The sequence below is a fragment of the Pan paniscus genome, chromosome 1 (genome assembly GCF_029289425.2).
Source record: "Pan paniscus chromosome 1, NHGRI_mPanPan1-v2.0_pri, whole genome shotgun sequence".
NCBI classification, from domain to species: domain Eukaryota; kingdom Metazoa; phylum Chordata; class Mammalia; order Primates; family Hominidae; genus Pan; species Pan paniscus.
In genome coordinates this window covers 209,574,953-209,601,466 of record NC_073249.2, presented here as the reverse complement: position 1 = coordinate 209,601,466, position 26,514 = coordinate 209,574,953, and the positions used below count along the sequence as shown (strand labels likewise).

The 26,514-nt window shown below is 50.8% G+C and overlaps 1 protein-coding gene and 1 pseudogene across 8 annotated transcripts in view; one reads left to right on the top strand and one right to left on the bottom strand.

The window, feature by feature from the left end:
* Positions 1 to 5,152, bottom strand: part of LOC129393799 (uncharacterized) — an 86,869-nt pseudogene extending 81,717 nt beyond the window's left edge.
* An 8,681-nt stretch (positions 5,153 to 13,833) lies between these two features.
* Positions 13,834 to 26,514, top strand: part of ARHGEF10L (Rho guanine nucleotide exchange factor 10 like) — a 158,208-nt gene continuing 145,527 nt past the window's right edge. For 3 of the 8 annotated variants that reach the window (XM_034956671.3, XM_055097528.2, XM_034956668.3), the window contains exon 1: positions 14,215 to 14,364. The gene's annotated coding sequence lies outside the window, so the exon portion shown is untranslated. Of the gene's footprint in view, positions 13,853 to 14,213; positions 14,369 to 26,514 lie in introns of those variants that run through there. The other 5 variants (XM_055097507.2, XR_008620853.2, XM_034956683.3 and 2 more) reach the window with 5 other exon arrangements.

Sequence of the window (26,514 nt, the reverse complement as noted above, 5' to 3'; positions counted from 1 at the left end):
ATAATTTATTTTTTTAAGTAAAGAGGCTGGGTGCTGTGGCTCATGACTGTAATCCCAGCACTTTGGGAGGCTGAGATGGGCAGATCACTTGAGATTGGGAGTCTGAAACCAGCCTAGCCAACATGGTAAAACCCCGTCTCTGCTAAAAATACAAAAATTAGCCAGGTGTGGTGGCGTGCGCCTGTGTCCCAGTCACTTGGGAAGCCGAGATGGGAGAATCGCTTGAATCCTGCAGGTGGAGGTTGCAGTGAGCTGAGATCCCACCACTGCACCCTAGCCTGGGTGATAGAGTGAGACTCTGTCTCAAAAAAAAAAAAAAAAAAAAAAAGAAAAGAAAACCAGGAGGAAAAGAACTAGAGAGCAATAACTCCCCCACTCCCCATCTCCCACCCCCTATTCCTCAGGGCCCTCCCAGCTCTGAAATTCTCTGAATTGCTCGAATGGATGGCTCCCCAGTGCCCACTCTGGGTTCCCTGCCAGTGCTCCCTCTCCTTCCTCCCTGTGTGGCTGCAAAGCCCAGGGAGCACAGGAATGCAGGGGAGGTTCTTATTGCTTCTGATATTCAGGGGACTGGCCAAGACTGGAGTGATCTCTGTAAAAACCTGCCCCTAGTCTGTGTGGCCAATTTTTGGAATAAACCTGGGATGCCAACGTTTGCGGGAGAAGAGGCCTCCTAAGTCCTTTCCACCTTATTAGTGGAAAAATTTGGACTTTTTGGTCAGACTTGGGTTCAGATCTCAGCTCTGTCCCTTCTGATGGTGCGAACTTGGATGAGTCACTTGGTCTCACTGAGGTGTTGAGAGGGTTATGAGTTATCCCAGGCAGATCACTAAACCTGGTGCACAGCAAATGCTCAATGAAAGGAAGGCCATATCTTGGCACCAGGGTTGCCCCAACTCCCTGTTTCTGACAAATAGACAAGGCTGGCCGGGCACAGTCACTCACACCTGTAATCCCAGCACTTGGGGAAGCCGAGGTGGGCGGATTGCTTGAGCCCAGGAGTTTGAGACCAGCCTGGGCAACATGGCGAAACCCCGTCTCTACTGAAAATATGAAAATTAGTCAGACATGGTGGTGTGTGCCTGTAGTCTCAGCTACTTAGAGGCTGAAGCATGAGAATCACTTGAGCCTGTGAGGCAGAGTTTGCAGTGAGCCAAGATCACACCACTGCACTCCAGCCTGGACAAGAGAGTGAGACCCTGTCTCCAAAAGAAAAAAAAAAAGACAAGGCTCAGGGATGGCAGGATGCCTCGTTGTGCTGTCTTGGATGGCAATGACTTGTTCCATTCAGGCGGGCGGATGTCTCTAAGTGGGGCAGGGATCCCACTCTGCTTTCTAGCCTTTTTCTCTTCTTCATTTTCTTGAAAAGTTGTTCTGGAAACTACAAAACTGGGCCACAGGCCTCCATGCCTGCTCTCCTGGGACTACCGACTTGTTTCATCTCTGAGTCTTGCTTCTCCCAAAGGAAACTAGAAACCCTGGGCTCTGATCAGGGAATGCAGGGGTGGGGGAAGGGGGCAACCTGCTTCACATTGATCTCACCCCAGAACCGGGTGGCTGGCTGACGCCGCTGATCAGAATTCATGTGGTCGGAGGATTTGTAGGTCAGCATGAGATCTTTTAATACACCAGAGAATAATCTCCCTAAAGCTCTAGGCTCCTGGCGGGTGCTCCACACACAATTCTGAGACAGCACCCAGGGAATGGGTTGGGATTGACTCCGACCAGAGCTTGAGAGGCTGGCACGGCTCTGTTCCCAGGCCCCACCCTGGAGCCACAGGGCAGGGAGCTCACTACATTGGAGACATTTTATGGCACCACCCGTACCCCTCACCCAGAGCCGATCCAGAGACCTGTAGTTTGGGATTGAGTAGGTTAAATTCCCTGGTGGCTTCTGGGAAAATGCTTGATCAGACTCTGTGCACTGCTGTCTTTACTGAGCTCTCTCAAAGTTCATCACCCCCAGGACACTCCTTTTTTTTTTTCTACGCCTAAAACATCAACATACTCTTCTCTGCTTTGCCTGGAATCCTTGCCAGGGGATTTTCCACTTAGCAGAAAAACTGCATCCAGTTTCCGACCTATTCACTGAGGGGGTAGGTGACTGGGAGGCGAGGGTTATTGCCCTCTAGTGCTTTTCCTCTTGCTTTTCTTCCTTTCTTTCTTTCTTTCTTTCTTTCTTTCTTTCTTTCTTTCTTTCTTTCTTTCTTTTCTTTCTTTCTTTCTTTCTTTCTTTCTTTCTTTCTTTCTTTCTTTCTTTCTTTCTTTCTTTCTTTCTTTCTTTCTTTCTTTCTTTCTTTCTTCTTTTTTTTTTTTTGAGATAGAGTCTCACTCTGTCACCCAAGCTGGAATGCAGTGGCACGATCTCGGCTCACTGCAACCTCCGCCTCCTGGGTTCAAGTGATTCTCCTGCCTCAGTCTCCTGAGTGGCTGGGACCACAGGCATGAGCCACCATACCTGGCTAATTTTTGTATTTTTAGTAGAGCTGAGGTTTTGCCATGTTGGTCTCAAACTCCTGGACTCAAGTGATCCACCTGCCTTGGTCTCCCAAAATGCTAGGATTGTAGGTGTGAGCCACTGCATCTGTCCCTTTTCCTCTTGGTTTTCTTTACTTTGAAAAAATTCATTAAGATAATTATTTTCTTTCTTTATTTGTTTATTTATTTATTTGAAACAGAGTCTTGCTCTGTCCCCCAGGCTGGAGTACAGTGGCATGATCACAGCTCACTGAACTCCCGGGCTCAAGTGATCCTCCCACTTTAGCCTCCCAAGTAGCTGGGACCACAGGCATATACCACTATACCTGTATAATTTATTTTTACTTTTTGTAGAGACAGGGTCTCACTATGTTGCCCAGGCTGGTCTTGAACTCCTGGGCCCAAGTGATCCTCCCACCTCGACCTCTTAAAGTGTTATAGGCATGAACCACTGTGCTCGGCCTCCTTTTGGTTTTCAGTTGTATTCATCCATCCACCCATCCATCCATCCATCCATCCAGCCATCCATCCTCCATCCATTCATTTGTCCACCACCCATAATTTTCATCCATCCATCCATCCTCCATCCATTCATTCATCTGAAGACTGTTTATTGAATTCCTCTTCTGTGCCAGACACTGCATTCTGGAGACACAACTCTGTGCACTGGATACATGATCCTGCCCTCGGGGGATAATAGTATAGCAGGGGTAACAGACAATTTAACAAGCACTATAGTACTTGGTGCTAGGCTTAACGTGTGCTTATCAGTGTGCTCATCTGTTGCATGGGATGGTTCCAGTACTTACTTCATGGGATTATTGTGTTTCCATGGGATAATACGGTAAAGGGCTGGCTCAGGTCTTGTCGTGTAGCACATGCTCAATAAATGTTAGCCATGTTGATGATGATGGTTGTGAGGATGGTGATATAGATGATGATGATTAAAATCATTTTGTTTTGTTTTGTTGTTTGAGATGGAGTCTCCCTCTGTTGCCCAGGCTGGAGTACAATGGCGTGATCTTGGCTCACTGCAACCTCTACCTCCTGGGTTCAAGTGATCTCCTGCCTCAGCCTCCCAAGTAGCTAGGACTACAGGCATGCACCACCACACCCAGCTAATTTTTGTATTTTTAGTAGAAACAGGGTTTCACCATGTTGGCCAGGCTAGTCTTGAACTCCTGACCTCAAGTGATCCACCTTCCTCGGCCTCCCAATGTGCTGGGTTTACAGGCATGAGTCACCACATCCGGCCAATTAAGATCATTTAACACAGTGTCTGGCATTAACTAGTTAACCAGATGTATCCATGGGTTGTTCTGGGAAGTTGGCTTGTCCTTGGCAGCCACAGACAGTAGAGGGGATGGTGACATAGGGCAGACCCCAAGCCAGCTTCTCAGGGTGGGGAAGGCTATGAGCAAATCACCTCCACACAGGTGCTGTGGATGCTAGCCGTGCCTTCTGGGCTGGGTCTAAGGGGTTCTTCAGGGAAGCCTGGGCCACCACAGCTGCCTATCTGGTTTGCCCAGTTAGGAGCTGGGTGAGAAGCATCTGAGGGCAAAATGACCCATGAATGACAAGCTGTGAACTGCCTTTGCAGGGGCTGGGGCAGGCTATCTGGGAAGTTCCTGGGAGCTCAGAGGAGGCGGGTGGCACTGGAGGATGACAGGAGGCAGCTATAGGTGGAGCTCTAAGCAGAGCAGCCAGGAATGATCAGGGGGTCCCTGGTAACCTCCCATGGGGCTTATGGGGCCATGGGGCCAGGAACACATCAGTCTTTTTTTTTTTTTTTTGAGACGCAATCTTGCTCTTGTTGCCTAGGCTGGAGTGCAGTGTGACGATCTTGGCTTACTGTGACCTCCACCTCCCAGGTTCAAGCAATTCTCCTGCCTCAGGCTCCCGAGTAGCTGGGATTACAGGCGCCTGCCACCATGCTCGGCTAATTTTTGTATTTTTAGTAGAGATGGGGTTTCACCATGTTGGCCAGGCTGGTCTTGAACTCCTGACCTCAGGTGATCCACTCACTTCGGCATTCCAAAGTGCTGAGATTACAGATGTGAGCCACCGCACCTGGCCACACAGCAGTCTTGTTTCCTTTACTGGCAGCTCCTGGAATGGTGCTGGGCACATCCTAGGCACCTGGGATGTTTGTTGAATGCATGCCAAGTCTCTATTGGGATGGTTTGGTCTAACTATCATGCTGGCTTACCTGTAAGGAACAGTGGTTCTGGAACCAGAGAGAAGAGGGTTCAAACCCTGGCACCCCCACTTAATCTGCTCTGTGGGACAATGGGTAAGACATTTTCCCTTTCTGAGCCTCAGTTTCCTCATCTGCAGAATAGGAATTGCAATATCAACATTGAGGGTTGTTGTGTAGATAGGAGATGGTGCAGGGGGTGAGGTTAGCTCTCAGAAGGTACCCACAAAGGATCAGCTGTTATTGTCATTATCCATGCATCTGTGGTGACACCCAGGGTTGTGAGCCAGTACTGTGGGATTGAGAAGGTGGGGATAGAGTGCCTGCTGGACATTGTGAAGTTTTGGGGCAATGTGGTGGGGGAGAGTCACATAGACCTGGGATCTGTTGTTTACTTGCTGTGTGACCTCAGGCAGGCTGCTTACCTTTCCGGACCTCAGTTTCTTGTATGAAAAAGAGGATCTTGAAAGCAGCCATTCTGGTTGGGCGTGGTGGCTCACGCCTGTAATCCTAGCATTGGGGAGGCTGAGGTGGGTGGATCACTTGAGGTTAGGAGTTCGAAACCAGCCTGGCCAACATGGTGAAAACCCCAAATACAAAAATTAGCTGGGCGTGGTGGCAGGCTCCTATAATCCCAGCTACTTGGGAGGCTGAAGCAAGAAAACTGCTTGAACACGGGAGGCAGAGGTTGCAATGAGCCGAGATCGTGCCACTGCACTCCAGCCTGGGTGACACAGCAAGACTCCATCTCAAAAAAAAAAAAAAGAAAAAAAGAAGGCAGCCATCCTACAGAGTTCTTGCAAGAGTCAATGGGATCATGCATGAAGACTGCAGAGCCTGGCGTATGGTAAATGTAAATAGATGCACAGTAAAAGTGGGGGCATCATCAGCACAGGTGGCCTTCAGAGGAGGAGTGGGGTGAAAGGTCTTTGGAAGGGTGAATGTGGGATACAGCGGGGACTCAGGGTTTCGGCGGAGGGAAGGGGCTCAGGGCCTCTTTCATGTCATGTCCCTGACGTGCTGAGTCTCCCTTCCAAACTGACCCACCCCTGTGCCTCTGCTGACCCACTAGGTGGGTCAACATGACCATCCTGGTGAAGGCTTTCGGGTCTCAGAAGATGTCATATCTGGGAGCTTAACCTCTTGAGTTCTTGGGGGAAGACTTGGGTAATCTTATCCGAAGGTCACATGGTCTGGGGGAAGGAGCATGGACTCTGGATTTAAATCCCAGCTCTTTCACTCTCCCTCTGTGTGACCTTGGACAAGTCACTTAACCTCTCTGGGTCTATTTATTCATAAAGCAGGATAGAGCCACCTTCCCTGCAGGGTTGCCTGGAGGCTTAGCACACAGTGGGCCTCTGTAAACGGGAGAGATGGGTGTGATTCCATGCGGCCTCCACACAGCCTCCACAGAGGGCAAGGGAGTAGATGTTAATGAGCTCTGGGGCTGGTCCAAAAAGCCAGTCTATAAAACCCCTGCCTGCAGCTTCTGGTGTGTTGCTCATGGGAGTTTATGTGAAGGACACAGCCGGATAAGAGCCCATTGTTCTGAGTGGGGATGGTTTTATGACTCTTAGAAAGCGTCTTTCATCTGGGAGACCAGGGAGCTTATGGAGCCTCCCCGCCCTGGGCAGTGAAACTGTGAGATGATGAAGGTTTCTGGGGCTGGTGCCAGGCTGCAGCCATGGCCAGGCCCTCCTGCCACAGCCTAGGCAAGCCAGTGGGAGCTGAGCACCCCCTCTACCACCCACCAGCCAAGTGACACTGAAGTCTCTCTCTAGGCCCAGGCCCAGGCCCTGCCCTCCTGAGAACCTCTTGCCCTGGCCCGCAGTCTCCAGCCAGGTCTGCTTGGCAAGGCTGGAGGCTCGCTGTGTCCCCTGGGCTCTCTCCCTGCTCCCTCTCCTCAGCAGCCACCGACACATCCCCTCTATCTTCATGGTAACTTCTAGAACAGGCCCTTGGCCCTGTCTGCTGTCAGCTGACCAGCAACTCTTATGCCTGGGAGCCTGGCCTGGTGCTCTGATCCCTGGGTTGGAGCAGTGATCTGATGCCAGGAAGCAAAGACCTTGTCTCCTTGTCCTTTCTGGCTCCTTGGCCAGGCCCCAAGCTGAGAAATCCAACCTCCCCTTGGCTCAGCAGACATCCCCAAGTGCTCTGCCTGTTATCCCTAGAGGAGGCTGCAGATACCCCTGAGGAGTAGGTAGCCTCCTGGGGCCTGTGGGGTTTGGCCTGCTGGATAGAGGAGCTATATGTGTTTGCAGCTGCCTCTGATACCCCAGCCCACATTTACCCTGTGCTAAGGCTTTGTCCTTTGTCCCTTCACCCTTGATCTTTTTTTTTTTTTTTTTTTTGAGATGGAGTCTTGCTCTGTTGCCCAGGCTGGAGTGAAGTGGCGTGATCTCAGCTCACTGCAACCTCCGTCACCCAGGTTCAAGCTATTCTCCTGCCTCAGCCTCCCGAGTAGCTGGGACTACAGGCACAGACCACCATGCCCAGCTAATTTTTGTGTTTTCAGTAGAGACGGGGTTTCCCTATATTGGCCAGGCTCGTCTTGAACTCCTGACCTCAGGTGATCTGCCTGCCTCGGCCTCCCAAAGTGTTGGGATTACAAGTGTGAGCTACTGCACCCACCACCCCCTCTTGACCTTTTCTGTTTTAGGAGATACAGGAAGGCTAAAGCACGGTGCTGGGTATACCTTGTGCCTTAACTGGTCCCTCTCTTTGCAAAGGACTCAGGAATGCCCCCTTCATCCTGCACCAAGACAGTGGCCAGGGACAGACAGTACCACCTGAATATTCATCTCTCCTCTCATCACAGGCTTCTTGGCTTTCAAGAAATAAAAATCCACTCAAGTGGCTCAAGTGAAGGGGGTGCTGAGTAAGAACAGGTCTTCTTGACGAACATTCAAGGCTAGGACAGAGTGTCTTTGTGCCTCAGTTTCCTCATTGGTAAAATGGGGATAAAAGTATCCACTTTATAGGGTTACTGTGAGGATTAAATGAGCTAATACATGTGAAGTGTTTAAACAGAACCTGGTGTTTAGAGAGTGCTATTAAGCATTTGCTATTATTATCTTATCATTATTTTTGTACAGATGGGGTCTTGCTATGTTGCCCAGGCTGGTCTTGAACTCTTGGCCTCAAGCAATCCTCCCACCTTGCCCTCCCAAAATGCTGAGATTATAAGCATGAGCCACTGTGCCGGCTTGCTGTGGTGATTTTGACACTACATTCCCCAGGAGAATGGGCTATTCAGACTAGTCTCTCTTGATACTAAGTCCCGTAAAGGAGCAGCTCAGGGAAGTGAGGCGTCCTTCGACCTGATCCCCCAGGACACCTGTGGCTGTCTTTGACCTTAGCTTGTTTCCCCCCAGATGCAGGTCTTGGGTTATGAAGAACCTAGAAGGCTTGAGGTATTGCTCTGTGCATCCCAGCCCCCCTCAAAATGCCTGTCCTATTGAACAGGGGCAGGAATGTTATGGAAGGAGGGTTTCATCTTGATGAGACCGACTCTATCATCCTTATTTGTAGCAAAACGTGACCTAGTCTCTCTTTGATACTAGCCTGTTCGTGATTGGCTTGATGATGTAGTACATAACAAAGACTGGCTGCTGGCTGGGCACTCTCCATTCATACTGCCTATGCGAGGCCGGTATCCAGACTTGGGAAGTCCACATTCCCATCCACCCACTTTCTTCTTCTTCTTTTTTTTTTTCTTGAGACGGAGTCTTGCTATGTCTCTCAGGCTGGAGTGCAGTGGCGTGATCTTGGCTCACTGCAACCTCTGCCTTCTGGGTTTAAGAGATTCTCCTGCCTCAGCTTCCTGGGTAGCTGGGATTACAAGCAGCTGCCACCACACCTAGCTAATTTTTTTTTTTGAGACGGAGTCTCGCTTTGTCACCCAGGCTGGAGTGCAGTGGCGTGATTTCAGCTCACTGCAAGCTCCGCCTCCTGGGTTCACGCCATTCTCCTGCCTCAGCCTCCGAAGTAGCTGGGACTACAGGCGCCCGCCTCCACGCCCGGCTAATCTTTTGTATTTTTAGTAGAGACGGGGTTTCACCATGTTAGCCAGGATGGTCTCGAGCTCCTGACCTTGTGATCTGCCCCACCTCGGCCTCCCAAAGTTCTGGGATTACAGGTGTGAACCACCGCGCTTGGCTGCTAATTTTTGTATTTTTAGTAGAGACGGGGTTTTGCCATGTTGGCCAGGCTGGTCTCGAACTCCTGACCTCAAGTGATCCACCCACCTCGGACTCCCAAAGTGCTGGGATTACAGGCATGAGTCATGGTGCCTGGCCAGCCACAATGCCTGGCCCACCCATTTTCTGATTTTTTTTTTTTTTTTGAGAAGGAGTCTTGCTCTGTTGCCCAGGCTGGAGTGCAGTGGCACCATCTCAGCTCACTGCAACCTCTGCCTCCTGGGTTCAAGTGATTCTCCTGCCTCAGCCTCCCTAGTAGCTGGGATTGCAGGCATGTGCCACCATGCCTGGCTAATTTTGTATTTTTAGTGGAGACAGGGTTTCACCATGTTGGCCAGGCTGGTCTCAAACTCCTGACCTCAGATGATCCATCTGCCTTGGCATCCTAAAGTGCTGAGATTACAGGTGTGAGCCACCATGCCGGGCCACTTTCTGTTTGATCTACTATGGCAGAGGCCCTCAAACTTTTTGGCCTCAGGAACTGGTTTCGTGGATGTGGAAGACAATTTTTCCATGGATGGGGTGGGGGGATGGTTTTGGGATGATTCAAATGCATTACATTTATTGTGCACTTTATTTCTATTATTATATTGTAATATACAATGAAATAATTATACAACTCACCATAATGTAGAATCAGTGGAAGCCCTGAGCTTGTTTTCCTGCAACCAGATGGTCCCATCTGGGGTTGATGGGAGACACTGACAGATCATCAGGCATTAGATTCTCATAAGGGGCGCGCAGTCTAGATCCCTCACATGCACAGTTCACAACAGGGCTTGTGGTCCTCTGAGAATCTAATGCCACCATTGCTGATCTGATAGGAAGCAGAGCTCAGGTGGTAATGTGAGTGGTGGGCATGGCTATACATAGAGATGAAGCTTGCTTACCTGCCACTCCCCTCCTGCTGTGTGACCTGGTTCCTAACAGGCCACAGGCTGGTTCTGATCCATGGCCTGAGGGTTGGGGACCCCTGCACTATGGAGCTGACTGGTGGGAGCGGGGCCAGACTGGGAGGCAGCGGCAGGGGCCCTGGGTCCCCATCTTGGCTTTGCCACCAGATTGCTGAGCAATCTTGGACAAGTCACCTAACCTCTCTGACCAGGGAAATACCACCCCTGTATGCCCTCATTCTCTCTTTCCCAGGTCAGCAGCGGAGACAAGGAGGACAGACTCCTGAGTCCCATCCAGATGTAATGTATCATTGATGATTTTGCTTACACAATAAATCCTGCCCTCACCAGAGTGCTCAGTGAGTGGGTAATTCTGGTTAATTGAATGTTCTGGGACATGGAAATGTTCCCAGAAATCCTTTTTGTTCCTTTTGTGGCTACTGAAACCCATCCACTCATCTATTCAGCACATATTTGTCTCGTGTCTATGCTGCACCAGGTTCTGGAGCAGTTGCTGGGGATACCACCCGGAATGAGACAACAGAGTCCAGCCTCCGTGGACTCACAGTCCGGGGGGGAGACATGGGGCAAACATGCCACCACATGTGGTAGGTTGGGCACACTGACCAGGGAATGCAGGCTGCAGGTAGGGGCCTGGGGCCCAGTGTGGCCGTCCTTGGAAGGAGCTCCCTGAGAAGGTGCTGTTTATGTTGACAGCACTAAAAAGCAGTTAACCATAGTGTCTGGGGGATGGAGTAGTCAGGGGCATTCCAGCCGAGGGCAAAGGCTCAGAGAAACACCTGTGCATTCATTTGTGCTGTGGAGCTTAGAGTGTGCAGCTGGGGCAGGGCACAATGGCTCACACCTGTAATCCCAGCACTTTGGGAGGCCAGAGCAGGAGAATCACTTGAGCCCAGGAGTTCAAGTCCAGCCTGGGCAACATGGTGAAACCCCATCTCTACAAAAAAATACAAAAATTAGCGGGGCATGATGGTGCACACCTGTAGTCTCAGTTAGGAGGCTGTGGTAGGGGGGTCACTTAAGCCTGGGAGGCGGAGGTTGCAGTGAGCTGAGATCACATCATTGCACACTGGCCTCAGTGACAGAGCAAGACTCTATCACCAAAAAAGAAAAACAAGAATGTGCTTCTGGGGAAGTGAGAGTGAAGAGGCGGGTGCATGTCAAGAGGGCAAGAATACGTGAAGATGTGGCCTGCTGAGGGCTGGCCTGGAATGTGAGGGCTGCAGGTTTATTTATTTTCCAGCATATGTTTTGTGATGTCACTCTTTCTCGCCAGAGTGGAGAGTAGAGGGAAAATGAAATCAAAACACTATCACAGAGGAGGCGCCTTAAATCAGAGGAGTGATAGAGGGCTGCGAGTGACGTTGACAAGTGGAGAGCACAGCTGTGTCTAAAGGGCCACCACTCCTGGGGCCCTGCAGAGTGTGGCCCTGGGGGAATGTGGACCTGGCATTATCAGATCTTCAGATTTGTTAAGAGAAGCTAGAAATCTGGCTTTTAATTTTTTTTTTTCAGAGACAGAGTCATGCTGTTGCCTAGGCTGGGGTGCAGTGGTGGGATCATGGCTCACTGCAGCCTCAAACTCCTGGGCTCAAGTGATCCTCCCACCTCAGCCACCTGAGTAGCTGGGACTATAGGCATGCACTACCGCATCTGGCTAGATTCTTATTTTATTTTATTTTATTTTATTTTTGTAGAGACAGGGGTCTCCCTATGTTGCCCAGGCTGGTCTAAAATGCCTGGCCTCAAGCAATCCTCTTGCTTTGGCCTCCTAAATTGCTGGGATTACAGGCATGAGCCACTGCTCCTGGCTGCAATCTGACTTTTTATGGGAAATCTCCCAGTGATTAAATGATGGCAACTAACAACAACAAAACCACTGTGGGCAAAACAAAATGCTTCTGCAGACTCGATTTGTTTTATGAGCAGGTGGTTTGGAACCCTAGACCCAGAGGGTTATATTGATAAGGGTTCTAGGGTGTCCTTTAGAATCCATTACGATCCTCTAAAGAGTGTGCCCCTAACCTGTGCTGGGCTCTGAGGGCACAACGGGGGTCTGGGGCATGGCCCCTGCTCTCAAGGCTGTATCATAGCTGCCCTCAAGCTAGATAGGTCAAATCAGTTATGCACCCAGAGCCAACTTACAACAAAAGGACTAGGTGCTATAGAGCTCAGAGGAGGGAGAGGTCAGGGAATGGAGGAGGCCAGTGAAAAGGCCTCCTGGAGATTCTGGGCCTTGTGTTGGTTCTCAGACAGGAGGGTAAGACTTAGTACAACCAAAGAAGGTAAGGGGCATCCTGAGCTGGAGGTGTCAGACATTTCAGGATCAGATGGGAAATAAGACAATAAAGAAGGCCGGGCACGGTGATTCACACCTGTAATCCCAGCACTTTGGGAGGCCAAGATGGGATGATCTCTTGAGCCCAGGAGTTCAAGACCAGCCTGGACAACATGGTAAGACCACCATCTCTACAAAAAAAAAAAAAAAAAAAAAAAAAAAGAAAAGAAAAGAAAAAAAAAATGAGCCAGGCATGGCTACCTGGCAATATAGGCACTACAGGCACCACCATGCCCGCACCTGTAGTGCCAGCTACTTGCAGGCTGAGGCAGGAGGATTGCTTGAGCCTAGGAGTTTGAGGTTACGGTGAGCTGATTGTGCCAGCCTGAGCCACAGGGCAAGACCCAGTCTCTTAAAAAAAAACAAAGAAAGAAAAAAAACATAGCCAAGGAAGGGGTTGGAGTACATTGTGAAAGACCGCGATGCTGGTCTGGGACGTGTACTTGGCTCTGGCTATGACGGCAGGACTCAAAAGTCCATTTCTGGTCCAAAGCTTAATGCCATGAGCCTGAGGTCACTCAATGGACATCTGAAGTCTTCTTCCTGCTTTGCTAGCATCCCCAAACCTCTCCTGTCTGCTGTCCTGCCATCATTTATTCACAGCAGGGCAGGGGCCGTGCCTGTTGTGTTCACTGGTGTCTCCTGCGTGCCTAGAACGATGTCTGGAACAGAGCAAACATGCTCAAAGAATATCTCCTGCCTACTTAAACTATGAGCCAGTGTTGCCCTAGCCTGGGGCTCAGGACAGCTCTGTGGTGCTTATGTTCTTGTGTCGAGAGGGACAATAAACAAACCAACAAGTCGGTGAATAAGATGATTTCAGTGCGTGGCCTGTGTGGCTTGTCTCACTGTACTGTAGCCGTTTGTTTATTTGTGTCTTCTCCTAAGCCTATGAGCTCCGAGGGGGCGGGGCTGGGGTCTGTCTGGTTCCTTGTCTCACTGGTAGCCCCTGAGGCTGGTGCCTGACAAATAGGGAGTAGTTAAAAAAAAAAAAAAAAAAAGTTTTTGCCGGCTGTGGACTGTAAGGAACACAAGCTGAAAATGATTTCAACCTACGTGCACCTGTACCCTTTGGAGGCTGCAGAACTTATCATTATCAACCCAGGAGTAATTGCTGATAAGCCCGCGTGTGAATTTCCTTGCAAATAGAGAGGTAGCGGGGGAGTGTTTAACAACAACGCGGATAATCTTAATTAATGACCTGATAACTGTAATTAATTGCATCATATCCAGAGGCCCTCTTTGGAATTTCAGGAGGGAGTACCTAGTGTTTGGCAGCTTTGGAGCTGCAAAGGCAGGGGAATGCTAGGATCTCAGTCTCAGCACTTTGCTGCTCAGTGAGCTTTGCCAAGTTACTCTCAGTTCTGAGCCTCAGTTTTCTCCTGGGGAAAATGGGGCTACATCACTGGGGTGTTGTCGGTCTCAAAGCCGCCAATGCCTGAACCCGCCAGGGTTGTTCTTGGAGGTTAGGCTGCATGGCTGCAAGGTTCCCCATGTTGCCATGGCGGGGGTGGGGGGCAATACGGGGCCGCCAAGACTGGTTGAGGGGCAGGTCATAAGTCTAGGGTTTCCCCTGGGGCCGGCCCAGGATTCTCACCCTTTTGGGGGAACCTCAGGGCAAAATGTTGAAGTGGGGGAGGAGAAGCCAGCACCCTGCGCGCCTGCGGGGTCTCCCCGCGGAGAACCGGGGAAGGAGAACCGGGAGGCGGGAAGTGGGGACCCCGGGGTAGGTGAAGGAGCGAGGAGGTCGCCGTGCGGCCGGGGCCTGGCCCCATCCCCGCGGGCCTCAGTTTCCCCCCTGTACTGTGGGGGGCCGGTGGGCTGCCGGGACCGCTGGGGGCTCGCAGCGGGTCGGGGGAGGCCACGTCTCCCTCGCGGCGCGCCGGGAGCAGGGAGGGGGCGCGGCGGCCGCTGCCCCGGCCACCAGGGGTTAAGCGGTGACCTCAGCCGCGGCGCCCCGGGACCGGGCGGGCGGGGGCGGCGCCGCGTCGCGCACGGCGGCGGCGGCGGGACCAGGCCTCGGAGCGCGGCGGGCGCGGGCGCAGTCCCGGCGGGCCCGGACCTCGCGGGCGGGCGGGCGGCGCGGCCATTGGCTCGGGTGGCGGCGGCTGCGGCGGTGGGGGCGCCGTCCCGGCCATGGGCGCCCGCGGCGGCCTGCGGAGCTGGAGGCGCGGCGCCGGCCGCCGGGCGCCTTTGTGAGCGGCGCGGACGACAAAGGCGCGGGCCCGGGCAGCCGAGGTGGGTGAGTGAGCGCGGGGGCCCTGCCTCCGCGGGATCCTCGCGTGTGCCGGAGTCTGCGAGTGCGCGGGAGGCGCTCCAGGCGCCAGGGTCCTCCGGGTGTCCTGGGCGTGTCGCCGTGGGCGGGCGGGGGCCGTGTCCGCCGCTGTGTCCCTGTGTCTGGGTGTGAGAGCCCCGAGCCCGCGTCTGCCCTCTGTGTGGGTCTCTCCTTGTGTCACCGGAGTTCTGGTGTTGACTAGGGCGAGTGGCCTTTGTGCTTCAGCTTGTGTGTGTGTGTGGACTCCAGCCGGCTGGAGTCAGGACAGTTTGGGAACCCCCACCCCCACCCTGTGCCTCACTTTCCCCTGTGGTCCACTTCTTCCTGCGCTGACCTTGGGGGTCCCTGGGATCGGGTGAAGTCAGGGAGTGCCCCTGTCGCCTCTGTGGTGAGTCAGCCTCTCCCACCCTGGACCCCCGCCCAGAGGCGGAACGGGACGGCCTCCTGCAGGAGGAGACTGTGGGAGGAGAGGATGCCGGGTCAGCCGGAGGCCGTGGCTGCGGAGCCGCCAGTCCCGGATCCTCCCTGGAACAGGGATATATGTCAGGGAGGGCCCTAGATGAAGACCAGCCCCCCTGGAGTCCCTGGGATGGCCTCTGAGAGGGAGAGCAGGCCTGACTGTAGGCGGCATGGGGACAATTCTTCCTCCCTCTCCCAAAGCGGGGCCCTGGGGCGGGGGTCTCGAATCTTCCTTTGGCCCTGAAAGCCAGGAGGCCCTGCGTTGCATCAGTGCCAAGTAGAGAGGTGGTGGCTGGTGGGCTGCACTTTCCCACTGGCTTTGGAGCTCAGTTTCTGCCCCAGAGTCCTTGGCCTCCCTTAAGGATGCTACTGGGAAGCCACGCCCCACCTGCCGGGAGCCCCATCTGCTCCTCCTCGGGTTCTGGGGAGAGAGGGCAGGTTGTGCGGGCTCATTAAAATGCATAGCTCTTCCCAGCATCCGCCCAGCACTGTGCCCCCCACGGTGTTCAGGCCCTGGACACACAGACTAGAAAGCAGGTCAGCCTCCGGAAATCTCCAAGCTCCCTGTGACTGTGGGCTGGGGACTGCCCTTCCCCTTCATCGGGCCCTCAGGCTGAAGCTCAGAACCCTCCTGTAAGGAAGGCTTCCTGGGGTGCCCGAATCTGATGCTCGCTCTGTCCCCAGGCGCTTGCCTTCCTGAGGCTCCCTGTCCCTTCCCCTTCCACCAAAGAGCCTCTGTGGGCTGTTCTCTCTATCCAGGAAGTGGGTCCCATCCTTCACCTCTTTGATTTCTCATTCGGGAGCTACTTCCTCTCCAGTGAGCCAGGGTAGCCCCAGTGCTCTGAGGGTTCCTGCCCCAGTTGTGGGGGCGGGGGGCTTTTTTCAGTCTTCCAGTGGAGCAGGGGCCATATCTGTCCTTGATCACAGCTCAAAACAGTGCCTGGTGCATAGTGAGTGCGCTGCACATAGTTGCTGAATAAATGAATGTCCAATAACGAATGGTTCCCGAATTCTGTTTCAAGTTTTAACTCTGGTGGAGCCTGGGGAGAGGGGAAAGCTGGTGGGCTGCTCTGGGGCCCAGGTACCAGGTTAGTATAAGAGGAGGTTGGGTGTGGTGGCTCACCCTTGTAATCCCAGCACTTTGGGAGGCCAAGTTGGGTGGATCACTTGAGGTCAGGAGTTTGAGATCAGCTTGGCCAACATGGTGAAACCCTGTCTTTACTAAAAATGCAAAAATCATGGCCAGGCTCAGTAGCTCATGTCTGTAATCCCAGCACTTTGGGAGGCTGAAGTGGGCGGATTACCTGAGGTCAGGAGTTCAAGACTAGCCTGGCCAACATGGCGAAACCCCATCTCTACTAAAAATATAAAATTAGCTGGGCATAGTGGCGCATGCCTGTAGTCCCAGCTACTCAGGAGGCTAAAGCAGGAGAATCGCTTGAACCTGGGAAGTGCAGGTTGCAGTGAGCCAAGATCGCACCATTGCACTCCAGCTTGGGTGACAAGAGCGAAACTCCATTTCAAAACAAAAACAAAAACAGAAATTAGCTGGGTGTGGTGGTGCATGTCTGTAATCCCAGCTATTTGGGAGGCTGAGGTGGGAGGGTCGCTTGAACCCGGGAGGCGGAGGTTACAGTGAACCAAGATTGTGCCACTGCACTCCAGCCTGGGTAACAGAATGAGATTCTATCTCAAAAGAAAAAAAAAAAAAGGAAAGAAGAAGATTGAGCATGGTGGCTCATGCTTGTAATCCCAGCACTTTAGGAGCCTCAGGTGGGAGGATCACTTGAGCGCAGGTGTTTGGGACCAGCCTGGGCAACACAGGAGACCACGTCTCTACAAAAAATTTTAAAAATTAGTTGGATGTGCTGGTGCACGCCTGTAGTCCCAGCTACTCAGGAGGCTGAGATGGGAGGATCACTTGAGCCTGGAAGTTTGAGGCTGCAGTGAGCTGTGATTGTGCCACCGTACTACAGCTTAAGTGACAGAGGGAGACCCTGTCTTAAAAAATATATATATATGAGGAAAGTGTACTGTTACTTGGGGAAATAGTATATTAATTAACAGACATTTATAATATATGCTGAGTGCCAGGTGTTGGGCTAGATGCTTTAAGCGTGTACCTCTTACACACTGAGAAGGAACAGAGTGGAAAGAATACATGTAATCTTCTATGATTAATTTTGAAAAGATAAAGTAAATGATATATATGCCATGATAAGATAATAACGTGGATTTATATTGCACTTTCATATCTGCTATCTCTTTGTTTTGACAACACCCTAGTAGTTAGGCAGGGAGATGGGTTCATATCCATCTTACAGATGAGGAAGATCAGCATACAGCATTTAAGTGACTGCTGAAGGTCACTGCTGAAGTGAGTCAGCGAAGGAGCCAGCACTCAGCCTGGGACTCCCTGGCCACTCGGTCCTTGCTTTCTTCTGCACAACTGTCTCCAATGCCTTTTGTATTCCTGTCACCCGGCTAGACAAGGGTGAATGAGCCACTGTTCTTGCCCTCAAGGGGTCTAAAGTCCAGGAGAGAATCAGGCTCTTTAACAACTGAGTGTGCCAGAGTTGTTCCACCCCACGGTGCCACCTTGGGCCCAGCTCAGCCCCTTCCTTGCAGTGTCCCAGAGGGTTCTTCTTCTCTCTACCTCAGTGGAGGGCATCAGAGCCATTTTCATTCAGGACCCTGGTCTGATGACATTCCCAGGAGTGACTGGTCCTTACAGAGCCTCTGCCGGGTCCTGGGCAGTGGTGAGTTGGGAGCCGGCTTATACCTACACATAAGAGCTGATTGCTAAATTTTAGGAATTTTATGAGCCGGTTGTTAAACACAGCCATTATAAAAAATTATGAGGCCAGGAGCGGTGGCTCATGCATGTAATCCCAGCACTTTGGGAGGCCAAGGCAGGCAGATCACCTGAGGTCAGGAGTTCGAGACTAGCCTGGCCAACCTGTAATCCCATGCCTGTAATCCCAGCTACTCGGGAGTCTGAGGCAGGAGAATTGCTTGAACCCAGGAGGCGGAGGTTGCAGTGAGCCGAGGTTGTGCCATTGTACTCCAGCCTGGGGGACAAGAATAAAACTCCGTCTCAAAAAAAAAAATTTTTTTTTTGAGTATATACATTCATCATTAAGTAAATTTTATATATATATATATATATATATATATATATAGTTTGTTTGTTTGTTTTTTGAGATGGAGTCTCGCTCTTTTGCCCAGGCTGGAGTGAAATGGTACAATCTCAGCTCACTGCAACCACCGCCCCCTGGTTTCAAGTGATTCTCCTGCCTCAGCCCCCTGAGTAGCTGGAATTACAGGTGCCTGCCACCACGCCCGGCTAATTTTTGTATTTTTAGTAGAGACGGGGTTTTACCATGTTGGCCAGGCTGGTCTCAAACTCCTGACGTCCAGTGATCCACCTGCCTCAGCCTCCCAAAGTGCTGGGATTACAGGCATGAGCCACTGCGCCTGGCTATTATTATATATTTTTGAGATGGAGTTTCACTCTTGTTGCTCAGGCTGGAATGCAGTGGCGTGATCTCTGCTCACTGCAACCTCCACCTCCTGGGTTCAAGTGATTCTCCTGCCTCAGCCTCTGGGATTACAGTAGCTGGGATTACAGGTGCCCGCCACCACACCTGGCTAATTTTTTGTATTTTAGTAGAGATGGGGTTTCACTATGTTGGCCAGGCTGGTCTTGAACTCCTGACCTCAGGTGGTCCACCTGCCTCAGCCTCTCAAAGTGCTGGAATTACAGTTATGAGCCACTGTGCCTGGCCATAAATTTTATACATATATATGTGTGTATATATATATATAAATAATAATTTTTTTTTTGAGATGGAGTTTTGGCTCTTGTTGCTCAGGCTGGAGTGCAATGGCATGATCTCGGCTCACTACAACCTCTGCCTCCCACGCACGTTCAAGCGATTCTCATGCCTCAGCCTCCCAAGTAGCTGGGACTACAGGCACGCACCACTACTCCCGGCTAATTTTTGTACTTTTAGTAGAGATGGGGTTTCACCATGTTGGCCAGGCTGGTCTCAAACTCCTGACCTCAGGTGATCTGCCCACCTCAGCCTCCCAAAGTGCTGGGATTACAGGCGTGAGCCACCACGCCCAGCCTGTAAATTATATTTTATAAAGTAATAAATACTCAATTTTTTTTCCTAATTATTTTATTCTATTATTACCTGTGCTTTTGTGGTTATTTGCTGCTTTGTGTGTGTGTGTGTTGGGGAGTGTATTAGTTCTTTTTCATACTGCTATTTTCATACTGCTATGAAGAAATACCCGAGACTAGGTAATTTGTAAAGAAAAAGAGATTTAATGGACTCACAGTTCCACATGGCTGGGGAGGCCTCACAATCATGGTAGAAGGCGAAGGAGGAGCAAAGGCACGTCTTACATGGTGGCAGGCAAGAGAGCCTGTGCAGGGGAACTGTTCTTTATAAAACCATCAGGTCTTGGGAGACTTATTCACTATCATGAGAACAGCATGGGGAAAACCTGCCCCTGTGATTCAATTACCTCCCACCACGTCCCTCCCATGACATGCAGGGATTATGGGAGCTACAATTCAAGATGAGATTTGGGTGGGGATGCAGCCAAACCATATCAAGGGGTGTGAGTGTGGGTGTGGGTGTGGGTGTGTGTGTAATGTACATAGTGGTGTGCTACTGCATATCTCAACTCCATTCAGTGATGTCACATTGGCAGCTTGAAATTGGCCAGAGTGAGAGTATTTATATCACAGAAATTGGCAAACACTGCAAATCAGAATCTTTTCCCCTGAAGAGCCTGTTTACCAGCACACCACTGGGAATACAGCAATGAGCAACTCAGTCCCTCCCTTTGAACTTACATTTTGGTGTGATGGCGCTCCAGGACTGATCTTAGTGTCCTCATTGCTGAGGGGCAGCTGCTGGGCAGGGCCTGCTTTGGTGATAGAGGTTGTAAATTGCCCTCAAATTACAGGAGCTCTCCATTCCAGCAAGTGAGTTGTTACCATGCACCAGGAAGAGAGGAAATGGGACAAGGAGGAAATTCAGTTAATTGAGAGCTGACTTTGCCATTGAGTAACCCTATTCAGGATGACTCAGGCATCTGGGAGGAAAAGCAGCAGTGGCGTCTGAGGACAGACCGTGGACAAGTTAAGTAGCTTGGGGCTTGTGGAGTTGTGATGTCCAGGACATGGGTGGCTAGAGCTGACATAGGCAACAGTGGGCATGACCTGTCCATATGGATTCAGGACCTGCATGAGAGAGTAGAGGCAGACGGTTGCTCTTGTACATCCTGTGATCTCTGGTTGGAAGATGGACATGTGCACATGTTACATACAGTGGAGGAATGTGCGGAGTGTAGCAGGGGAATGGGGTAGGGAGAGGGAAACAATTCATGCCTCTGAACCTTTGCACATGCTGCTCCTTCTACCCAGGGGAGTTAATGTGTGTTTTCTCTACCCAGAAGGAATGGCATGTGCAAAGGCTCAGAGGCATGAATTATTGAGAGTTCAGTCTGGCTCTGGTGTCAGGTGAATCAAAAGTCTGCAGGGCTTGAAACAGAGTAGGGGAAGCATTGAACCTTCCTCAAGTCAGGAGGCACAGCATCATCTGGGTGCCAGCAAAGGAAATCTGACAAACCTCACCTGTCAGGGGCCTTGTGCTGTGTGGATCACCCTGCTTCCCTGAAAATCTTTAAGGTTTCTTGGTAGTTTCCTGCTGTCCCTGAAACTTGCTGGTCTTCCAGCCCCTGCATCTGTCGCTGGTGGATTCTCAAAAAAAATCCATGTTAATATCAAGCACAAAACTTAATTGGGAAGAGGGGTCTCCTGTTCTCCCCCCATTGCTAATTGATACCAGAAAAGCTGCTTCTGTCCTTCATTTAGGCAGATAATTGAGAACTTGTTTGCTTAAAGGCAACTGATTTTGACTTTATGCCTATAGGTGCCAGATATTTTTCATGCATCAATTCATTTAATTTCCATGCCGATCCTGCAAGTAGGTCCTATTTTCCGATCTTATCGATGAGGAAATTGAGTCTCAGAGACTTATCCAAGGGTACTGTGTTTGTAAGTGGCAGGATTTGAACCCGGCAGGCCCTGAGATCTTTCTGCAGTCCCATGCTCCCCTCCTTTATGCGGTTTTCCTTTTCCCTTTGAGGAGGGGAGGGAGAGATTCATCACATGCCTGGAATCTCAGCACACTTTGCCTTTCTTAGTTCGGAGTTAATGTATGTTTTTTTAATTCAGTGTTGGCAAGGCCCAGTCTGGTCATAGCTGGGTTTGTTACCTTGTGGCTCAGGGGCAAGGATGAGAATAGAATTCTGGTACCCACACGGGCCCCCTAGGCCTGGTGTCAGGAAAGAGCTAGTACTAATGGCTCATAATTGCAGAGTGGCAGGCACCTTGGTAGTGCATGGCTCGTGGGAGCTTTCTCAGTTCTCAGCTACTCCAAGAGGTGGGGTGCATCATTATCTCTGTTTTGCCTCCATTGAACTTGCCCAGGGTTGTGCAACCAAGAGTTAGAAGCACCACATTCTGCTCGCCCCAGAGTCCTGCCTCTCCACTCTGTGTCTTTCCTTGAGCAGCGCCAACCCTCCCAGGGCCTGGCCCGGCTGTGCCTTTGACAGCCCCTAGCAGCAGTGCCCATATGCTATGGAAAATGGGGAAGGATAGTTGACCACTTGGCCACAGGCCCAGGGTCTGCCCACCTCTTGGTTAGAGCCAGCACTGAGCTCCCTGCCATGGGGTTCATCTTCCCACTGGCCTGTTGGTTGAGAGGGTGGTCTCAGACCAGGCCCCAACACCACCTTCTTGCAGATACATCCCCAGTCCAGGGCAGTGCAGGTGGTTTGTGATGGTGCCAGCCCATGTTGGCATGTTGGGCCCAAGATGAGGTGGCATTTCTGAGTTTTGGAACCCCTCTTTCTCCTTGAGAGCCTGGCCCCAGAGTGCCCTCCTCTCTATAAAAGTCCTGGTTCTAGTCGCTGGCTGATTGGTATGCATCCCAGAATCCCGGCCATTAGCATACAAGGCGGGAGCCAGCTCTCATTACTCCCCTCTCTTCATTGTTTGAAGTGGGCAGACTTGGAGTGAGCTTTGGAAATGTGGGCTTTTTATTCAATTTCCCTAGAAAAACAATGGTTAAATTAAGTAGGAAAATAACAGTCTCCCGAAATTGAAGAAAAATATTCCTGAACCTAGACATTACCCACAACCTTTGAATTTCTTTTAAAACAGGCATTTGTTTTACTTTAAGTTATACATGTATCGCATGACCACTGAAGAAAACACAGAGAAAATACAGAGAGAAGAAAATGGAAATCATTTTGCCACCTGAAGACAGCCTCTCTCAATATTGTGGTGCATATCATTCATGTATTCAGTGATTCATTTACTCATTTGGCAAGTATCTATTTAGGGCCCACAAAGGGAGAGGCTGTGTTGGGTTCTGGGAGTAGACGCTGGGAGTAGAGGGGTACCCTGCTCCCTGCTGGGGCTCTTTCTATGTTGGGCCTTGGGCAACTCACTTGACCCTTCTCTTATCTGTTTTCTCATCTGTGGAATAGGGATAACACTAGTAGCTGTGTCATAAGGCATGGAGATTTGACAAGAAAGGGCAGGTAGGATGCTCATGATATTGCGTGGCCCAGGTCAAAGCTTAGTAATGTTGGCTTTTGTCATGTAGGGGAGGAATATCTTTTCTTCTACCCTGTTAGGTTCTATGATAGAGCCTATGAATTAAACTGACAAAAGACAGATTAATAGGAGAAAAGGCATATAGATTTTATTTAATGTTACTATATATGTATTTTTTTACTGTAAGGGGTCTCCATAGAAAAGAAATGAAAATCCAAAGAGGCAGTTAGACCCAGGAGCTTACGTAACATTTTAACAAAGGGCGATAAATTGTGGAGAAGTGAGGAGACAAAAGAAAAGTATTGGACTCTTAGGGGTCAGTAAATTTCAGGAAAGTGACCAGGAAATGTATGGTAGATAAGGGTGGTTTAGTAAGGTTTGTTATGCAGATAAAGTAAGGTAGAGGGGTACACCTTTGCAAATGGAAATTTATGTCACATTTACAAAGGGAAATGTGTGCCCTGCTTTTAGGCAGAAAAGGGGAGGCAAAGAGCTCTTCCTGTATCGGCTGCTGCTCAAGTACCTTGAGCTCAAAATAATTCTTTTTTTTTTTTTTTTTTTTTTTTTGAGACAGCATCTTGCTCTGTTGCCCAGGCTGGAGTGCAATGGTCTTGGCTCACTGCATCCTCTGCCTCCTGGGTTCAAGCAATTCTCCAGCCTCAGCCTCCTGAGTAGATGGGATTACAGGTGCGCACCACCACACTCAGCTAATTTTTGTATTTTTAGTAGAGACAGGGTTTCACCATGTTGGCCAGGCTGGTCTCGAACTCCTGACCTCAAATGATTCTCCTGCCTCAGCCTCCCAAAGTGCTGGGACTATAGGTGTGAACCACCACTTCTGGCCCTGGGATGGCATATTCTGATCCTTTTCAGTTACAACAGTGAGCAAGCTGACCTTAACCTTGCCCTGCTGGTTTTGTTTTTGTTTTTGTTTTTGAGATGGAGTGTTGCTCTGTCACCCAGGCTGGAGTGTGATGGCATGATCTTGGCTCACTGCATCCTCTGCATCCTGGGTTCGAGCGATTCTCCAGCCTCAGCCTCCTGAGTAGATGGGATTACAGGCGCCTGCCACTATACCTGGCTAAGTTTTGTATTTTTAGTAGAGATGGGGTTTCACTATGTTGGCCAGGCTGGTCTCGAACTCCTGACCTCAAGTGATTCTCCCACCTCAGCCTCCCAAAGTGCTGGGATTACAGGTGTGAGCCATGGTGCCCAGCCTCGTGAGTCTTATATGATGGTGGAGGAGACAAAAATCAAACACATCAAATTTATAAAGTAACCACATGTTATGCATTAAGTCCTGTGAAGGAAACAAACTGGTGGATGGTGATAACTGGGGATGAGGGGTAGAGAGGGTGTATGTGGGGGTGGGGGTACAGGATTCGTTAGCTGCAGGTGGTCAGGGAGGCCTCTCTGAAGAGAGACATTTAAGCCAGACCTGAATGACAAGCAGGAGCTCCCCCTGCAAGGATCTGAGGGAAAAGTATTCCGGGTAGGAGCTACAGCAAATGCAAAAGCCCTGAGGCCAGATGAACTTGGCCTGTTTAGGAGGGTGTGGAAGAGGCCATGTTAGTTAGGACTGTTACTCTAGGTGCAAAAGGAAACCATCGGAGGTTTGTTTTCCACTTCCCATAAATACCTTTACTAATGAAATATAGTTCCAAGATTCCAGCTAGTAAAAACTCTGTTAAGAAATTCACCTTTTTCCAATAATTTATTCAAAAATAATTTACCAAGTGCCTATGATGTGGAAGCACTTGACTCAGTGCTGTGGGGTGATGGATGGGTATAAAGATATGGTGAAGTTTTACGCTCCAATAACCCATGGTCCAGCAAACAAGACTACGAACATTCGCAGGGTCAAGGGCAGGGAGGGACTGATTTACCTTTGCAAAAGATCCCATGTCTGCTGGGAGGAGAATTGGCTGTAGAGAGCCAGGGTGGAGGGGTGGAGCTGGGAACCAGAGGAAAGGCAAGGAAAGGTTCCCATTTGGCAGTGGAATAGGAGAAAAGTCTTGGGTTTGGGTTATATATCAGCTGGAATCAACTGGAATTTCTGGTGGATTGTACACAGGGGTGAGGGAAAGAGAAGAACTGAGCATGACTTCTAGATTCTTCTTTTGAGTCTCTGAGTGAGTGGTGGTGTCATGAAAGGAGACGGTTAAGAGGGAGTGAGGAGCATGGCTTTTGGAGAAACCAAGGGTTAGGTTTGGGGCAGGTTCACATTGAGAGGCTGGTTAGAAGTCCAAGGGGGTAGGCCGGGCACAGTGGCTCACGCCTGTAATCCCAGCACTTTGGGAGGCCAAGGCGGGAGGATCACTTGAGGTCGGGAGTTCGAGACCAGCCTGGGCAACATGGTGAAACCCCATCTCTACTGAAAATACAAAAATTAGCCAGGTGTGGTGGCGGGCGTCTGTCATCCCAGCTACTCAGGGGCTGAGGCAGGAGAATTGCTCGAACCCAGGAGGGTGGAGCTTGCAGTGAGCTGAGACTGTGCCATTGCAGTATAGTGTGGGCAACGAGAGCGAAACTCCATCTCAAAAAAGAAAAAAAAAAAGCCAAAAAACCCCAAAGAAGTCCAAGGGGGTAGTGAGGGCCTCTGGGCTGGAGATGCAAACTTGGGCATCCTTAACATATAAAGGGGACAGGTGTGACCACCCAGAGGGACAATTCAGAGGAGAGATCCCTCCACAGGGAGGTGAGCTCTGGGAGCTCTTATATTTATAGTCTGGTGGAGGAGGAGGAGCCAGGGCAGGCAGCCTGGGAGCTAGGGGAAGATGGGTGCAAGGAACTTACCTTTAGTGCCAGGTGCTGAACTAAACACCTGGGGAGGATCGGCCCCTGGTCCTCACAATAAGTCTGTGAGGTGCAGGTGCTATTATGCGTCTCACCTTATCGAAGCAGAAAGAGGCCCAGAGGTGACCCAGTGCACCTGCCAGCAGGTGCACGACTGCGTGGGGAGTGAGGATTCACACCAAGGGGGGCAGTCCACCTCCTTTGCCCACGGCATTCCCATGTTGCAGAGGAGGATTCCAAAGCTTGTGGTTTCTTTAATTTGTTTTCATTTGTCTGTCCTTGCATTCCTCTCCTCCCAACACATATTTACTAAGCACCTACTGAATGCTGTGCACTGGGCAAGAAACTGGAGATTCCAAGATGAGTAAGGTGTGGCGCCCCTTAATCTGGTGAGGGAGGCAGATGGGCAACAGCTGAAGGGTGGGCGGTGCCTGATGCAGGTGGAGGGGCTCCGAGGAGGCTTCCCAGGGGAGTGTCCAAGCCAAGCAGTGGAAAAGGTAGAGTTAGGTCAGGAAGCAGGAGGCATCCAGGCATGTGCCAAGGCTCAGGGGAGGGAATAGCAGGGCCATGTCAGGGAGGGTGCAGGGGGGTCGGGATTAGAATTTTTTGTTCGGGGTAGAGATTGGGCTGCAAGGGACAGGAGAGTTACCAGGGAGAGCTTTCAAGGCTGTTAAAAGGCTCTCTGATTCCCAGGTCATTCTCTGAACCCTGCTGCTTCCTTACTTCTTCCCAAATTCTGCTCATTTTTCTTTTCCAAAAAGATTTCCGAGTCAGAGAGGTTAAGCAACTTGCCTGAGGTCTCACAGCGTGCCAGGGCATCCAGGCTGGGACTGATCTCCTAACTAAAACAACCACAGTCCCAGGGGTGGAAGTGGATGGTGAGTAACCCCAGGGAGGGGCTCACTGGAGGCTTGAGTTGAAGGTCACCGTCCACAGTCCCCGTGTGGCTTTAAACATTGCCTTTTTGCAGTCTCAGAGAACAGTTGGTGCTTCTGGGCAGGAGGAGCTGGGCTGCTGCTGGGAGCCAGGGCTGGGGCTTTCCCAGAGCTGCACGGGTTATTTAAGCAGTTTCCTGGGCATCTGCTTCCTCCCCAGTGAGTGATGGGAAAACTCCATGGAGCTGGTGCAGGATTCGATTAACAGGTCACATGAGGCCAGTGAGGGAGGCAGTCCCCGCTGGGAAGGGCAGATGCCAGGCAGAGGGCGGGGG